Source organism: Mus caroli, chromosome X, assembly GCF_900094665.2.
Source record: "Mus caroli chromosome X, CAROLI_EIJ_v1.1, whole genome shotgun sequence".
NCBI classification, from domain to species: Eukaryota; Metazoa; Chordata; class Mammalia; order Rodentia; family Muridae; genus Mus; species Mus caroli.
This window is the reverse complement of record NC_034589.1, coordinates 100648566-100664649: the sequence shown is the minus strand read 5'-3', so window position 1 is coordinate 100664649 and position 16084 is coordinate 100648566. Positions and strand designations below refer to the sequence as shown.

The 16084-nt window shown below is 38.9% G+C and overlaps 2 pseudogenes across 1 annotated transcript; both read left to right on the top strand.

Moving 5' to 3' along the window:
• The first annotated feature begins 951 nt into the window (after positions 1-951).
• Positions 952-2294, top strand: LOC110287485 (annotated as a pseudogene). Its single transcript, XR_002377218.1, has one exon. The product of XR_002377218.1 is annotated as a zinc finger protein 277 pseudogene (transcript).
• Positions 2295-10372: 8078 nt separating this feature from the next.
• Positions 10373-10879, top strand: LOC110286334 (annotated as a pseudogene).
• The last annotated feature ends 5205 nt before the right edge of the window (positions 10880-16084 follow it).

Below are 16084 nucleotides of genomic sequence, written 5' to 3'. Positions count from 1 at the left end.
ATGGATACAGAAAATGTGGTATATTTACATAATGGAGTACTACTCAGCTATTAAAAACAATGGATTTATGAAATTCTTGTACAAATGGATGTATCTGGAGAATATCATCCTTAGTGAGGTAACCCAATCACAAAAGAAGTCATTAGATATGCACTCACTGATAAGTGGATATTAGCCCCAAAACATAGAACACCCAAGATACAATTTGCAAAACACAAGAAAATCAAGAATAGCTAAGACCAATGGGTGGATACTTCATTCCTCTTTAGAATAGGGAACAAAATACCCATGAAAAGAGTTACAAAGTTTGGAGCTAAGACAAAAGGATGGACTATCCAGAGACTTCCCCTTCTGGGGATCTATCCCATAATCAGCCACCAAACCCAGACACTATTGCATATGCCAGAAAGATTTTGCTAAAAGGACCCTGTTATAGCTGTCTAGTATGAGGCTATGCCAGTGCCTTGCAAATACAAGTGGATGCTCACAGTCATCTATAAGATGGAACACAGGGCTCCCAATGTAGAAGCTAGAGAAAGTACCCAAGGATCTGAACGTGTCTGCAAACCTATAGGTGGAACTACAATATGAACTAACCAGTACCTCCAGAGCTCATATTTCTAGCAACATATGTAGCAGAAGATGGCCTAGTCGGCCATCACTGGGAAGAAAGGCCCCTTGGTATTGCAAACTTTATATGCTCCAATACAGGGGAATGCTGGGGCCAAGAAGTGGGAGTGGGTGGGTAGGGGAGCAGGGTGGAGGGATGGTATAGTGAACTTTCAAGAGAGCATTTGAAATGTATATAAAGAAAATATCTAAAGAAAGAAAGAAAGAAAGAAAGAAAGAAAGAAGAAAGAAAAAGAAAGAAAGAAAGAAAGAAAGAAAGAAAGAAAGAAAGAAAGAAAGAAAGAAAGAAAGAAAGAAAGAAAGAAAGAAAGAAAGAAAGGGCTTCCTGTGTACCCCCGGGGGGCTGGGGTTCGCGGGATCCGCGGTGGAATCGGCACAAGGATTATGAAGACAGTAAAGACTGTATCCTGGAGCTGCTTTCTCTGCCAGAGAGTCCAGGTGGCACCGCCGCTTTAGAAGGGTCTCTATCTGTGCCTTGTATTTTCTGTGAAGAACATTTTCCCATGGCTGAACAATGCAAACTTTTGAAGCACGTGATTATCGAGCATAAGAATGTCATAGCTGATGTATTGCTCGTTGCAGATTTCCAAAGGTACATTTTATACTGGAGGAAATGGTTCACTGAACAGTCCATCACTGATTTTTGCAGCGTGATAAGAATCAATTCCACAGCTCCATTTGAAGAACAAGACAACTATTATTTGTTATGTGATGCAGTACCAGAAGATAGAATCCTCAGAGAAGAACTTCAGAAACAGAAACTGAAAGAAGTTCTGGATCAGCAACAGGGAGAGCGAAATGATACAAGCTTTCATGGTGTGTGCATGTTTTGCAGTGAGGAATTTCACAGAAACAGATCTGTTCTGTTGAACCACATGGCCAGAGAACATGCTTTCAACATTGGCTTGACAGACAACATTGTAAATTGCACTGAATTCCTATGCACATTACAAAAGAAACTTTACAGTGTTTGTACTGTGAGAAGACCTTCAGAGACAAAAACACCCTTAAAGATCACATGAGAAAAAAAGCAGCATCGTAGGATCAATCCAAAAAACAGAGAATATGACCGATTCTATGTCATCAATTACTTGGAACTCGGGAAGTAATGGGAAGAGGTGCAGTCAGAAGACAGCCTCAAGCTGCTCGACCTTCAGGAAGATGACTGGTCTGATTGGCAGGAGTACCCAGTCTCTGCTGTCTATCTCTTTTGTGAAAAACAAGAGGAGACGATAGATAAATTGTATGTGGACATGAAGGACACACATGAGTTTGATCTCCTCAGAATAAAGTCAGAGTTTGGATTAAATTTCTATCAGCAAATGAAGCTAACCAATTACATTAGAAGGCAAGTTCACCAATGCAAGTGCTACAGTTGCCATGTAAAGTTCAAATCCAAAGCAGATTTAAGGACTCACATGGAAGACACTAAACACACCTCACTGCTTCCTGACAGGAAGACATGGGATCAACTGGAGTATTATTTCCCCACCTATGAGAATGATACTCTCCTGTGTACACTGTCTGACAGTGAAAGTGACCTAACAGCTCAAGAGCAAACTGAAAATGTTCCCATCATCAGTGAAGATACGTCCAGACTGTGTGCTTTAAAACAGAGCAGTGTTCTCAACCAATTGCTACTCCAGGGATGCCTGGAAAACTAGGAGAAGCTGCTGCAGGAGCAGTGTCACATGGTTTTCTCCTGTAAGACACAGACAAGTTCAGATTTGATTGTCCACACAGCATTATTCACAGCTGAAATCATGGTTGTTGTTAATGAAAAATTTTCAAGAAATAAGAAAAATAAAACATTTTAAAAAATAAAATAAAAATAAAAAGTTTTAAAATTAAAAAAAATTTAAAGATATCCCTGCCAAGCCAGCAGCTAAGTGAGATGAGAGGCAAATCATTTCCTGAATGTCATAACCCACACTGGGAACCTAGGACAAGGGTCAGGGGACACAGTCTGAGAAGTGGCTTAGAGAATCCCTCTGGCTGAGTGGAAAGAGCACTGATCCAGAACCATGAGGTGTTCTATTCAGTGGAAATCTGGTCTGAGACAGACAGGAGTGAAACTCATCCATTTCCCAAAAGAGGAATAACCAGGGATGGCAAGTGCTAAAAGGTGCCAGGGTCTAAGTTGTGCCAATGGAAAACTTTTTAACAGCCAGCACTATCTAATACCTAGTAACAGAATGAGTGTCCAGAGTAATAACAACCACTCTCATACAGAAAAACACAAATAAGATATGAAATAAACTACTACATAGGATCTGTTCTCAATGAAGATAGCATCATATATACCTGGAGAAGAAGAACAAAGTTAGTAAAGAAACAGAGTCCACATGTCTCCCAAACTACTGCATGGCAGCATCAAGAGAGACTCTGACCCTATTCTATTTCCTTCATTTTCATAGTTCCTTTACTTAACATCTAATTGTGTGAAGCATTGTTCTGTTCTCAATCTCTCTCTGTCTCTGTCTCTGTCTCTGTCTCTGTCTCTGTCTCTCTCTCTCTCTCTCTCTCTCTCTCTCTCTCTCTCTCTCTCNTCTCTCTCTCTCTCTCTCTCTCTCTCTCTCTCTCTCTCTCTCTCCTCTCTCTCTCCTTCCCTCTTTGAAACATGATTGCCCATAGGGCAGCAATTAGCCTGAGGCCTCAGCCTACTGAGTGCAAGGATTTTTTAAAGAGATGGCCATCTGGTTACAGGAAACATATAAGACATCAAACAAATATGAGAAAAGAACCTCCCATCCTGTGTTACAGATAAACACTAAATGGGTAGAAAGTAGAAGAAAAAAACATTGAAAGCTGTGAGGGATGTACCAATCCACAAACAAAGATCATACTAATAGAATATTTCTCAACAAAAGCTCTATAAGCCAATAGAACATGTAATTATATAATTCAAACTTGAAAGGCAGTAACTGCTAAACCAAATCAATTGAAGGAGAAGTAAATACTTACGATAAACAGAGTAAAGGATTTCACAACCAATAGTAATAAGAACCATATGGTATTACCATAAAAACAGACAGGTGGATCAATGGAATTTAATTGAAGACCCACAAGTAAATCTACACACTTATAGACACGATTTTTGGCAAAGAATCCAAAACCATACAATGGAAAAATGAAAGCATCTTCAACAAATGGTGCTGGTCTAACTGGATGTTGGCATGTAGAAGAATGCAAATAGATCCATATCAATTACCTGGCACAAAACACAAGTTGAAGTGGATCAAAGACCTCAACATAAAACCATTTACATTAGACCTGACAGAAGAGAAAGTAGAGATTAGACTTGAACACATTTGGTAACTTCCTGTGTTCTTAGGAGACACACAGGAGACAACTTCCTTAACAGAACCAATTGTGCAGGTACTAAGATGGGCAATTGATAAATGGGACCTTATGAAATTGAAAAGCTTCTGTAAGGTGAGGACACCATCATAAGGACAAAACAGCAGCCTACAGATCGAGAAACAATCTTCACTAACCCCACATCTGACAGAATGCTGATATCCAAAATATATAAATAACTCAGGAAACTAGATATTAACAAATCAACTAATCCAATGAAAAATGGGATATAGATAAATACATAATTCTCAACAAAGGAATCTCAAATGGAAGAGGCACTTAAAGAAATATTCAACATCCTTAGCCATCAGGGAAACAGCAAATGAAAGTGACTCTGAGATTCCATCTTACATCTTTCAGAATAGGTAAGATCAAAGTCACAGTTGATAGCTCATGCTGGTGAAGATATGGAGCAAGGGGCACACTCCTCCACTGCTGGAAGGAGTGCAACCTTGTAAAGACCCTTTGAAAATCAATATGTCAGTTTCTTAGAAAATTAGGAGTCTATTACAAAGACCCAGCTATACCACTACAAAGCATATACTCAAAGAACCCTCCAACCTACCACAAAGACATTTTCTCAATTATGTTCGTAGCATGTTGTCCCTCAACTGAAGAATGGACAAAGAAATGTGGTGTATATACACAATAGAGTACTACTCAGCTATTAAAAACAGTGACATCGTGAAATTTTTAGACAAATGGATGACTAGAAAACATCATCCTGAGTGAGGTAATCCAGAGCCAGAAAGATAAACATGGCATGTACTCACAGTAGATATTAGCTGTAAAGGAAAATCCTGCTACAATCCACAGACCCTGAAAAGCTAAGTAACAAAGTAACAAGGAAGGTTCAAAGTGGGAAACTTCAATCTCACTTTGAGGGGCAAATAGAATATATATCAGGGCTGGATGGTGGGAAGGGTCTTGGGTTGGGGTGGGGATGGGGATGGAAACAGAGGGGATTGGGTAGGAGGAGGATAAAGGGAGAGAGTGCTAGGAAAGACAACTGGAATGGGGGAAGGTGTCTTTGGGATGAGCTAAAAACCTAAGGCTATGGAAACTTCCAGGAATCTATGAGAGTAACCCTAGGTAAGACTCCTAGTGATGGGGGACATGGAGCCTGAATTGGCCATCACCTGTAACCAGGCAAGATTTCCAGTGCTGGAACTGGGACACCAACTCAGCCACAATACCTTCAACCTACAATTTTTCCTTCTTGCGGAGTCTGCTAGGCTAAAGGTGGCACAGAACTTGTAGGAGGGGCCAAGCAATGACTGGCCCAGCTTGAGACCCATGCCACAAGAGGAAGACCACCCCAACACTGACTTAAGGACCCAGAGACCTAGGATAGAAAATGATTCCTAATTATATTCTGGGATACTCATAGATTAGTGCCTAGCCTAGTTGTCATCAGAGACTTCACCTGTCAACTGATGGAAACAGATGCAAATACCAACAGCCAAACATCAGATGGAGTTTAGGGAATCCTTCGGAAGAAGAGGAAGAAGGATTTGATGAGCCAGTGGGTCAAGGACACCACAAAACCCCCAACAGAATCCACTAACCTGGGTCCATAGTGGCTCACAGAGATGGAACTACCAACTAGGGAGCATGCATGAGACTGACCTAGGCCATCTGTACACATGTTACAGTTGTGTAGCTTGGTCTTCATTTTGAACTCCTAATAGCAGGGGCTGTCTCTGACTCTGTTGTCTGCCTTTGAATCCCTTTCCCTTAACTGACCTGCCTTGTCTAGCCTCAGCACAAGATGTTTCTAGTCCTACTTATAGGCCAAAATTGGTTGATATTCATGGTGGAGGGGGCTCCCCTTTTCTGAAGGGAAAGGGAAAAGGAATAGATGAGAAGAGGGACTGGGAGGAGAAGAGGGAGGGGAAACTGCAGTCAAGATGTAAAGTAAATTAATTATTTTTAAAAAAGAAAGGAAGAACTAGGACACAGTCAGGAATAAATAAAAGCCCACTACAACTGAGGCCACATCTTTACCAACCTTGACCTTTCCCAGTGCCAGACCTTAGTTGCTCTCCATGACCCCTTTCATCCTGCAGTTCTCATAGTCCAAAACCAATAGCACATTGAAACTTCTTAGATTACCAAGTTCATCTCCCAGCTTGAAATGGATTCTTGGCCCCCTCTAAATGAAAGCATTTTGTGTTAACACTGAGGGAAATAGTTCCATAAAAATTTCAACTTCATGATGCTTCATGTCCCTTCTTAATCACAGAAGAGTTCTCAGACCCAGCTAACTAACAATGATTGTCCCAGCATAGCAAATCATCTCTGTAGTACTGGTTTCTTTTTGATTGAAGTTCACTCTTCATTCTCAGCTGACCAGAAACCACGAATTCTTAATTCAAATATATCACACAAACACTGATAGAGTCTTTGCCTGCCTCTGAAGCTTCACCAGTCAAGTCTCCATCATCTGTATTGCTCTCAGCATTCTTGTCTTCAAAGTTCCCACAGGACAGAATATTAATCTCTGAGTACTAATGGCTTTTCCAGCTCACAGTTTGAAGAACTTCCACAGTCCTCCCCCAAATAATATGGCTAGGTCTGTAAAAGAAGCAGCTTGCCTTTGGTACCAATTTCTGTACTAGTTTCTTTTGCTGTGAAAAAGAACCATGACCAAAAGCATCTCGAAAAGTAAAGGGTTTGCTTCCTTTTACAGATTAACATCATGAAAAGTCAGGACAGGAACTCAGCAGGGACCAGGAGGCAGAAGCTATGGAGGAATGACACTAACTGGCTTTTGTGCCCTTCCTCCCAGCCTTGGGTGGGCTGAATCAGACCTGTTTCTGCCACAGGCTAGTCCACCTATGGTGGAGTCTTTTGACCTAGGTAAAGTCTTTTGTCTGCCACATCTGCAGCTTCCTGCAAGAAGCTACCTGCTGAGCAGCTGAGCTTGTTTTCCTAATGAGATCCTGACAAAGTGACTGATGAGATCCTGGCATAGTGGGGAATGGGTTCCCCCCTTAAAAATCAGACCCTTAGAATTAAAGTTGAGCCTTGATCAGAGAACTTTGTCTTAGCTCATTATTTCTTTCGCCATCCTTCCCATCCATCTGCAGCTTTCCTTTCAGGAACCCAGTAACCCGTGGCCACTGGTGGCTACAGACTTTCTCTCCATGCCTTGCTCAATCTGCTTTCTTATAAAATCCAGGACCTAGAATGGTGTGGCCTGCAGTGGGCTAGGCTTTCTCATATCAATCATCAATAAAGAAAATGCTCTCACAGACTTGTTTATGGGACAATCTAATGGAGGTACTTTTCTCCCTCTTCCCGGATGACCTTATCTTGTGCCAACTTGACATAAATAAATAAATAAATAAATAAATAAATAAATAAATAAATAAAATAAAAACTATGCAGTACATCACAATAGCCACACATGACCTTATCTTATGCCAACTTGATAAATAAATAAATAAATAAATAAAATAAAAACTATGCAGTACATCACAATAGCCACACATCCAAATATCAAGAGTCAGATTTGGCTAATATTTGCAAAGCACTAGGATAAAACATTCACATTTCCACAAAATTTCTATTGGTCAGTGTTTGATGGTAGAAAAAGGAAATGAAACAAAAAATTTTAGCTTTGATTTATTCCATCTATAACACCAACAGTCATATCAGTGAAGAATTGGGCTTCATGCTTAACTTTGACCAACTAGATTTTCATTGTAATTCATTTGATTCAGCCATTGTTTAATTAGCAAACTCTATGTATTTATATACTTCTTTTTATTTTTAATTTTCTGTGTTTAGTACTTTGTTCCAAGTGCTCACAGTTTAATGGGGGAAAACAGACTCAAAACTTGATTTTAAGCTGGGCAGTGGTGGCACATGCCTTTAATCCCAGCACTTGGGAGGCAGAGGCAGACAGATTTCTGAGTTCGAGGCCAGCCTGGTCTACAGAGTGAGTTCTGGGACAGCCCATAGTCATGGTATCTCTTCATAGCAATAGAATATTGACTAAAATAACTGTTGTATTCTAAGTAGGCAGTAAGAAATTACTTGACTCTGACTGATATGGAAGAGAGGAAAGAAGCTGAGTTATATCTTGAAAATGCATAGCACTTTTGTAGAAAATATATGGGAAGAAAACAATTCACTGTCCAAGGAAGCAGCATGTGTAGACACACTGCTCATTTGCACTCCAGTGATGGGCTTATCATGGTTTACTCATAATAAATGATTAAAAATGATATCATGGAAATATGAAGAGACTTATATTCCCATAGGCAAGTTATGCTTTTCTAAGCCTGTATGTCAGTAAACACACACACACACACACACACACACACACACACACACACACACACACACACAAAGCAGAACAAGTATTACATATTCTTTCAGGAAATTAGTTTATGCAACAGTAGGGACTGGTTAGACAAGTTCAAAGTTTACTGAGCAGTCTTGAAGCACAACCCAAAGCTATACTGAGCAGGCTGAATTCTACACACAAATATTCTAACAGCATGAATGCTCCAATATTATATGCCATGTGCTACATGTATCCCTGTTGTTCCATGCAATTCATAAAATCTCGAAATCATCTTTGTAAATTTTCTTTATACCTTAAAAGCATTCTTCCTGTTTCTAAGTTCCACCAGAAAGAATCTTGTCTTGTGTAGACTTCATCGTTAGAAAACCTCTCACTTCCTCAGAACATTAAAGAAGAGAAGGAAGGGTCTCATGAGGAGGCCTACTATAAATATGATAAGTTAGAAATGAAAAGGAGAAGCAATTCACAAATTCTGGGTTGTAAATGACTCATTATGGGTGTCTTCTTCTCTATCATCTGAGCTACTCTATATGCTAGTTAAGTGAATGGAGGAGTAAGTATTGTAATCAATTATTTATAACCTTAGGAGTAAATTCCACCCCAAGGGTTTACTCTTCTATTATAATGTAAGTAATTCAATCAAACCCCCCCCCCAAGATCACTAACACTTCTGTCTTTCTTTCTGTTGGTATGTTCAGATTTAAAAACACAGAGACAGATGTTCAAATATGTCTGTATCTTATATATTTATCTTTGCAAAACTAGATTCCCTTATGAGTTTCCTTTTTCACATCTCCTTTTCTGTATGATTAAATTAATCTCACTAATATAAGATATTATTAATTTCTGGTTGTTTCCATCAGAGAACTTTGGGAAACTTAAATATCCTGTATGCCTTTATAGATATCAGTTGTTTCCATGAGGAAATGCCTTCACCCATCCTTCTTTCTTTGGATTATTCAACATATGACATTTTAGCCATCTTTTATAGTTTGTAAGACATAAAATAAAGAGAAAATTATTTGGGCTGTCCATTGGTGGTATATGCCTATAATCCTAGCACTTGGAAAACAGAAGTAAGTGGATTACAAGTTTAAGGCCAAAGCAAGACCAGCCAGAGCTATATAGTAAGACCACCCTATCTCAAAAAATGAATTAATTCTATTTCATTCATGCTGGGGAAATCTTGGAGTTTATCCTTAAATGAGGTCTGAAAACTGTTTTTCATAGATATGGTAACAAAAGAAACTAGATTGTAGAATGTTCAACAAGGTTCCAGAAGTTCTTTTTTTTTAAACAGTTTAAGACTCAAATAAGGCATCTCTTTAGGTAATTGAAAGAAAGAAATAGGAAAAAGAAATAAAGGGAGAGAAGTCAGGAGGGGCATTATCACCACAAATGGATAGTTTATAGTCCCTGTTTCATACAGGCTCTCATGTGCATACACACACACACACAAAGAGCCTATGTCTTGCCTTTGATTGAGAGTACTTTAAAATATATTAAAGATGTTGTGGTTTGATGTTGCATTTGTCAAAGCATAATTTTGGAGCCAAAGAGGAAGAAGCTCCTCCTCACAACCAAGGGGGGAGGATGTTGTTTTCAATACCCTTCTTCCTCTTCCTTCCCAGAATCTGTAAGGCTCTTGCAAGACCCACAGCTGACCTCAGCCCAATTGAACTTATCTTAAACTCTTGGCCAAGCTTCTCTTGTTCAAGTACAAAGTCTTTGGAATGTCTCATACAAGACTCTATTCTTTTCTCATGACACTTTACTTTCTTTAAATGAGACAAAATACCTTGTTCTAATTTCAGGTTTGAGAGGCAACAAATGTTCCTGCCTATTAGCTACAGCCTTGCTTCCCAATTAACTGAGTCTACCCAGAAATACAAGCTCAGAATAGGTAACCCTTCCCTCCCCACTTGTCTGAGTTAGATGAGTAAATCATCTGAGAAGGGAACCATGAATAATCGTTCCCATAAAAGGCCACAGAATAATTAAGACCTTGCTAAGTCCTGCTTAGGAGATTTGAAGGATTAGGAGATATGAAGGATACTCACCAAGATGGCACTGAAAGCAAGGAAGGAATATCTTACCCCTTCAAAGGCCAAAGCCAACAAGACAGTCCTCAAGGCCTTAAAAGCTAAGAAGAAAATCCTGAAGACCTTGAAAGCTAAGAAGACAGTCCTGAAAGGTGTCCACAGCCACAAAAACAAGATCAGCAGGGCAAGTCACCCACCTTCTGCTGGCCCAAGACCCTGTGACTCCAGAGGCAACCCAAATATCCTTGAAAGAGTGCACCCAGGAGAAACAAGCTTGACCACTATACCACCATCAAATTCCCCGGCGACCACTGAGTCAGCCATGAAGAAGATAGAGGACAACAAGTTTGTGTTCACTGTGGATGTCAAGGCAAAAAAGCAGCAGATCAAACAGGTGGTGAAGTCACTCAATGGTATTGATGTGGCCAAAGTCAATACCCTGATAAGGCCTTACAGAGAGAAGGCATATGTTCTACTGGCTCCTGATTATGATGCTCTAGATGTTGTCATCATGATTGGGATCACCTAAACTGAGTTCAGATGGGTAATTCTAAATATACATGCTTTTTCACTATAAAAATGGAGATATGAAGTCTAGGACCACTAGAAGTCTGAATTGAAAGGAAGAGGGCCCAAAGGTAAAAGGATTAAGAATAGCAAGTCTCATCATAGTTTTTAGGATTTTTGTCTTTCTTTTAAATTGAAGCTACAGTCTGGAGATGATAATAAGTGCATCTGCCATGGCTGTTGGTCAAACCAATGATTCATAAAAGGATGCTAAAGCCTAGAAGTTGGAGGCGCATTCCCAAATTAACCCCATATCATAGTAGCTTTCACTTCAGTTAGCATGAATGGATAAATGCTACCTGCAGTATCCATACCCAGCATAACTATGAAGAAAATTAAAAATGTCTTTTCACACTTCTCTCAAACCCTTGCAATTTAGCTCTTCTAGTTGCTTATCCTGTGACATTAGCAACAGATTCCCTAACACACACACACACACACACACACACACACACACACACACACACACACACACATGCACAAACAAATACACACATACACACCTAGCCTGTGTCCCATAGTCTGTATCTCTTATCTACCTTTGTTCCAATTATCAGCCTTTGTTCCAATTGAGTTGTCAATCACTACTTAAAATATTTGCTGATCATAACTTAGGAGGCAACCCCCTTCAGAAAGTATTTCATACAGGTTTAAGAACAAACAAGCTTTACAACCTCACAAAATACTGAGAGAGTTTAATTAAGAATGGTGAGAAATCAACCCTGAACAGTCAGAAGTCATGGATTCTCTGATGGATTAAGACCACATTATACAACTAAAAACACAAGAGGCCCATTTCTTTATTTGTGTTCTTAATAAAGGAGAAAATAATACTACTAAGCAGCAGATGTAGAATGTATTATATTTTGTTGTTTTCTTAACTGATTTTTTTAAATAAAATAAAACATCAATGATTATTTTTATGCCAGAGATAAAAATCCTTTGTGCCCCATTACTTACCTATTTCCTCATTAACCAAAGAGAATGATTTTCTTAATGAATAGTCTATGCAACATCTATCTGCACATCTAAAACAACAGGGGAGACATTTTGAGATTGACTTTAAAAACTGAGGGCTCCAAACCTTTTGTTTCCCAATAAGGAGTATGACTGTATAAGATGGGGCATGAATTGACGTGGTGATGGAAGATCCAGAAACCAAGAAATTTCCCAGTTATTTTACAAACAATAGGGAACTGCTTAAGTAAATCAAAGGAAATGCATGAGCTGAAAAAGGCTACATTTTAACATAAAGAGGAGGAAGCATTTTACATATACCATGATATAGTGGAGAAATAAAGTCAAATCAAAACAACAGCCGAGCAGGGCTCTACTTTGTAGTGTATACCTGTAATCCCAGAACTAAAGAAGCTGAAACAGGAAGTCAAGGGTTTGAGGATAGTGTGGCAAGTTTCATGTCATCTCAATATAGAAAAACAAAACAAAGCAAAAGTCAGCTAAGAAAATAACAAAATCCAGAGCATTTTACTAGTGCTGGCTAGTTTTATATTAACTTGACAGAGAATCATTTTGGAAGAGAGAGGTTCCATTGAAAAACTGTCCCCACCACACTGGCCTCTGAGTGTGAGGGGTCTCTGCAAATGGCATGGCCAGCACAGTAGCAATCCCAGTGAGGCAAGAAGCTCAGCATTTCTAGACTTTGACTCCAGGTAGTTGATTTTAGGCATATGTAAGTATGGTACATATATGGTACAGGAAATATTTGGGAAAATATTTCCTGGTGTAAAGCAATACCCTGGGCAAAATGGGGCATAATTACATTAGAACTCTACTCAAAGTGCATGCTACTTCTTTAGTGAAGATAGGTTCTATAGATAGGATACAGAGGTTATCTTAAGGGCCTAGGGGAGGCTCTGGTATGGTCTCAGTCATACAAATAACATAGAGGTCATCTGGGCTATTAGCAACCTCCAGTCCTCGTTTTCAGAGCCTAGGGGAGCTCCTAGCCATACAAATATCCTGACTATTCGTCACCTCTCATCCTCCTTCCGGAAGCTTGAGAGAGCTAGGTGTGTCCTGGCCCTACAAATAGCCCAAATGTCACCTAGGCTATTATGAGCCACCTCAATTACAAGCCTTCTGGGCACAGAACAGGTTATGTTTCTCTTCCATTGATGAGACACTGTGTGATTAACATTCCTGGTTTATCATTTATCTGTAAGTGCAAGGACATTTGTGCTCCCAACCTCTGGGCAAGGTTACGGTGTATTTTCCTAACTGATGTGGCCAGATCACTGTGACAAATACCACACTTGGGCTGGTGGTCCTGGGTGCTTTAAGGAAGTGAGCTATGCAAGCCAGGAAGTAGCACCCTCCTCCATGGCCTTTGCATCAGCTTCTGCCTCCAGATTTGTATCTTGAGTTCCTGCTCTGACTTCCTTGGATAAAAGACTACAAGCTATAAGATGAAAACAATCCTTTCATCCTCAAGTTGATTTTGGTTGTTGTTTTGTTTTGTTTTTATTGAAGCACTAGAAACCTCAACTAAGAAACTACCCTTCTTTGAAGGCTAAAACAAACAAAAGAAAAACCACATTTGCTTATATTTGCATGAAAAAGCAAAGGGGCACTTTTATTACTGGTAACTATGAAGAAGAATGAGAACTGAACAGTTAGAGAACAAAGGTCAAATGGTTTCCATGTTGCATATGTATATGTATACATATATATATATGTATATATATATATATATATATATGTATATATGTGTGTGTGTGTGTGTGTGTTTGTGTGTGCGTGTGTGTGTGTGTGTTTGTTTGTTTTAAGTTCATTATGAGTGTTTACCTGAATCATTTATCTGTAAGTGCAAGGACATTTGTGCTCCCAAACTCTGGAAAAGGTTATGGTGTATTTCCTTAACAGATGTGGGAGAGGCCAGATCACTGTGACAAATACCACCCCTGGGCTGCTGGTCCTGGGTGCTTTAAGGAAGTGACATGTGTTCCTGGTACGCTTAAAGGTCAAAAGAAGAGGTCAGATTCCCTGGAACTAGAGGTCCAGTAACCTGCCTTATGAGTACAGGGAATCAAATTCCTTTTCCAGGTCCTCTGCAAAAGCACCCAGTGCTCTTAACCACTGAGCCATCTCTCCAGCACCCATACACTAATTTGGGTATGTATATATAAATACTTACTTTTCAATTATGTGATTACCTCAACTATTTAAATCACCAAATAATGTTTAAAGCTCAATGTGATTTTCAACCTTGTGGGTGGCTTTAATTTTCTTCTTTGTGTCAGTATACCATCTGTATTTTTCAAATACTCTCTAGCAAGCATATATTGCTTACATTAAACAGTAAATAACTTACAACTAAAGTTACGCAAGTATTTAGTTTTGCTTGCCAAGAAAGAAAGGCAGATGAGCCCAGGCTGAGACAGCCTTTCTCACTCATGGCGTACTCTCTTAGAACAGTTTACCTACAAAATAGGTGATGCAATCCATGTGCCTGGGTTCCTATAGCCCAGGATCTCCCTTTCAGTTTACATCTTAAGTCTCCATTCTTTGGCCTTACAAATGAAAGCATCCGAATAAACAACAGTTATATAATTCTTGGAGAAAATATGAAAATATCAAAGTAAATTGGAATTTAAGATAAATAATTTAAACATGAAATTACACAAAAATTCTTCCTGTTTATGTGAAATTGCAACCTCACTGCTTGGCTTGTGGGTTCTTTTATTCTAAGTTTTACAATTCTGCCCACTCCAGAGGTGAGCCTACTGAGCAAAGGATTCCAGCTTGTAAAGTCACAGCACATCACTGGGAAGGATGATATACATGAAGCGCTCTTCAATAAGTTTGTTAGAATGAGGATAAAGATTCAGATCACACTCAGATAGATAGCATTGGTAAGAACTTGCCGATTCTTAAACACAATGGAGCCTCTACTGTTTAGGGGGTCTCATATTGCTTAGTTGGAAACTTGATTTCGTAGCTGCTTTGGAGTGTTCCTCCCTTTTCAAGTCATCAGTACTCTAAGTTAAAGCAAAATATCTCATCATTAGAGACCATGCAATTCTATTCATTATAGTGATGAGCAAATATTGAACATTTACTATGTTCTAGCATCAATTTATGTGACTTATATGTACTAGTCCATTTTCTCTTCACTAACGACTGTACATAAATACTACCAGTAAGCACTTCATTTTACATAGATGGAAGCAAAGCTCAGCAATATTAAATAAACTGGCCAACGAGTGGTTCTGGGATTCACATCTAGATTTCATGGTCTTCTAAGGTCTACATAAGTGAGAGCTGTGTACTCTACAGTGTAACTTCTGAAATGATAAGCAACCAGAAAAAGAGAGAGCCATGTGGCCGGGAGTGTTTAGGAAGATGCAGGGCTTATGCAAAACAAGCTTGAAAACAAAGCAAATTTTAACAGGCTTAAAGAGTAAGGAGAAACTGCAGGAAGGAAAATAGCAGGAAGTAAAACTTAGCAGGGAAGTCAAGGATGACAATTTATACAAAATGGGCAAATTCATTTATACTGACATAAATATGCAATTATACCACTACATACAGTTAAAACTTAATTGCTTGAATATTTTAAATGATTTGTAGTATTTGAATCAAGGCTCTTCATAAGGACATTGTAATTTGAAAAATAAAAGCAGTTCTTTTCCAGATATAAACTCAAAACATGCCTATGTATTAAGACACAAAGTAAGATAAAAAGAACCACCAGTTTGTATACTTATCTTCCAATTTGTAGTGACAAATATAATGGCTAAAATCACTAGTCTTTTACTCATCTTTCATGAATGCTATGAAGCATGTTCCTATAGAGACTAAATTATCACTGAACTATTCTACTTTGATATCTTGCTCTCTTTGGACTGACTGCACAACATTTCTAAAGTTTGGTAGGATTTGATTTTTGGTTGTTGTTTTTTTACCATCAGACATGGTACCCATTCCCATGACTTCCCCTTTTCCAAGCATTCTCTCTGCCTCTCTACTCAGGCAGAGCCTAATATATAAAAATCTACTTTAAAGAATCAATCTAGGGTATTATAGTTCAAAACTTGAAGAAATAATGACAGTTTAAATCTTACACTATCATCATATGCAAGATAGATTGTTTCAGAGAAAGAGCATTTTAAAACTTTAAAATGTAAAAGATAGTCTTTAATGAAGA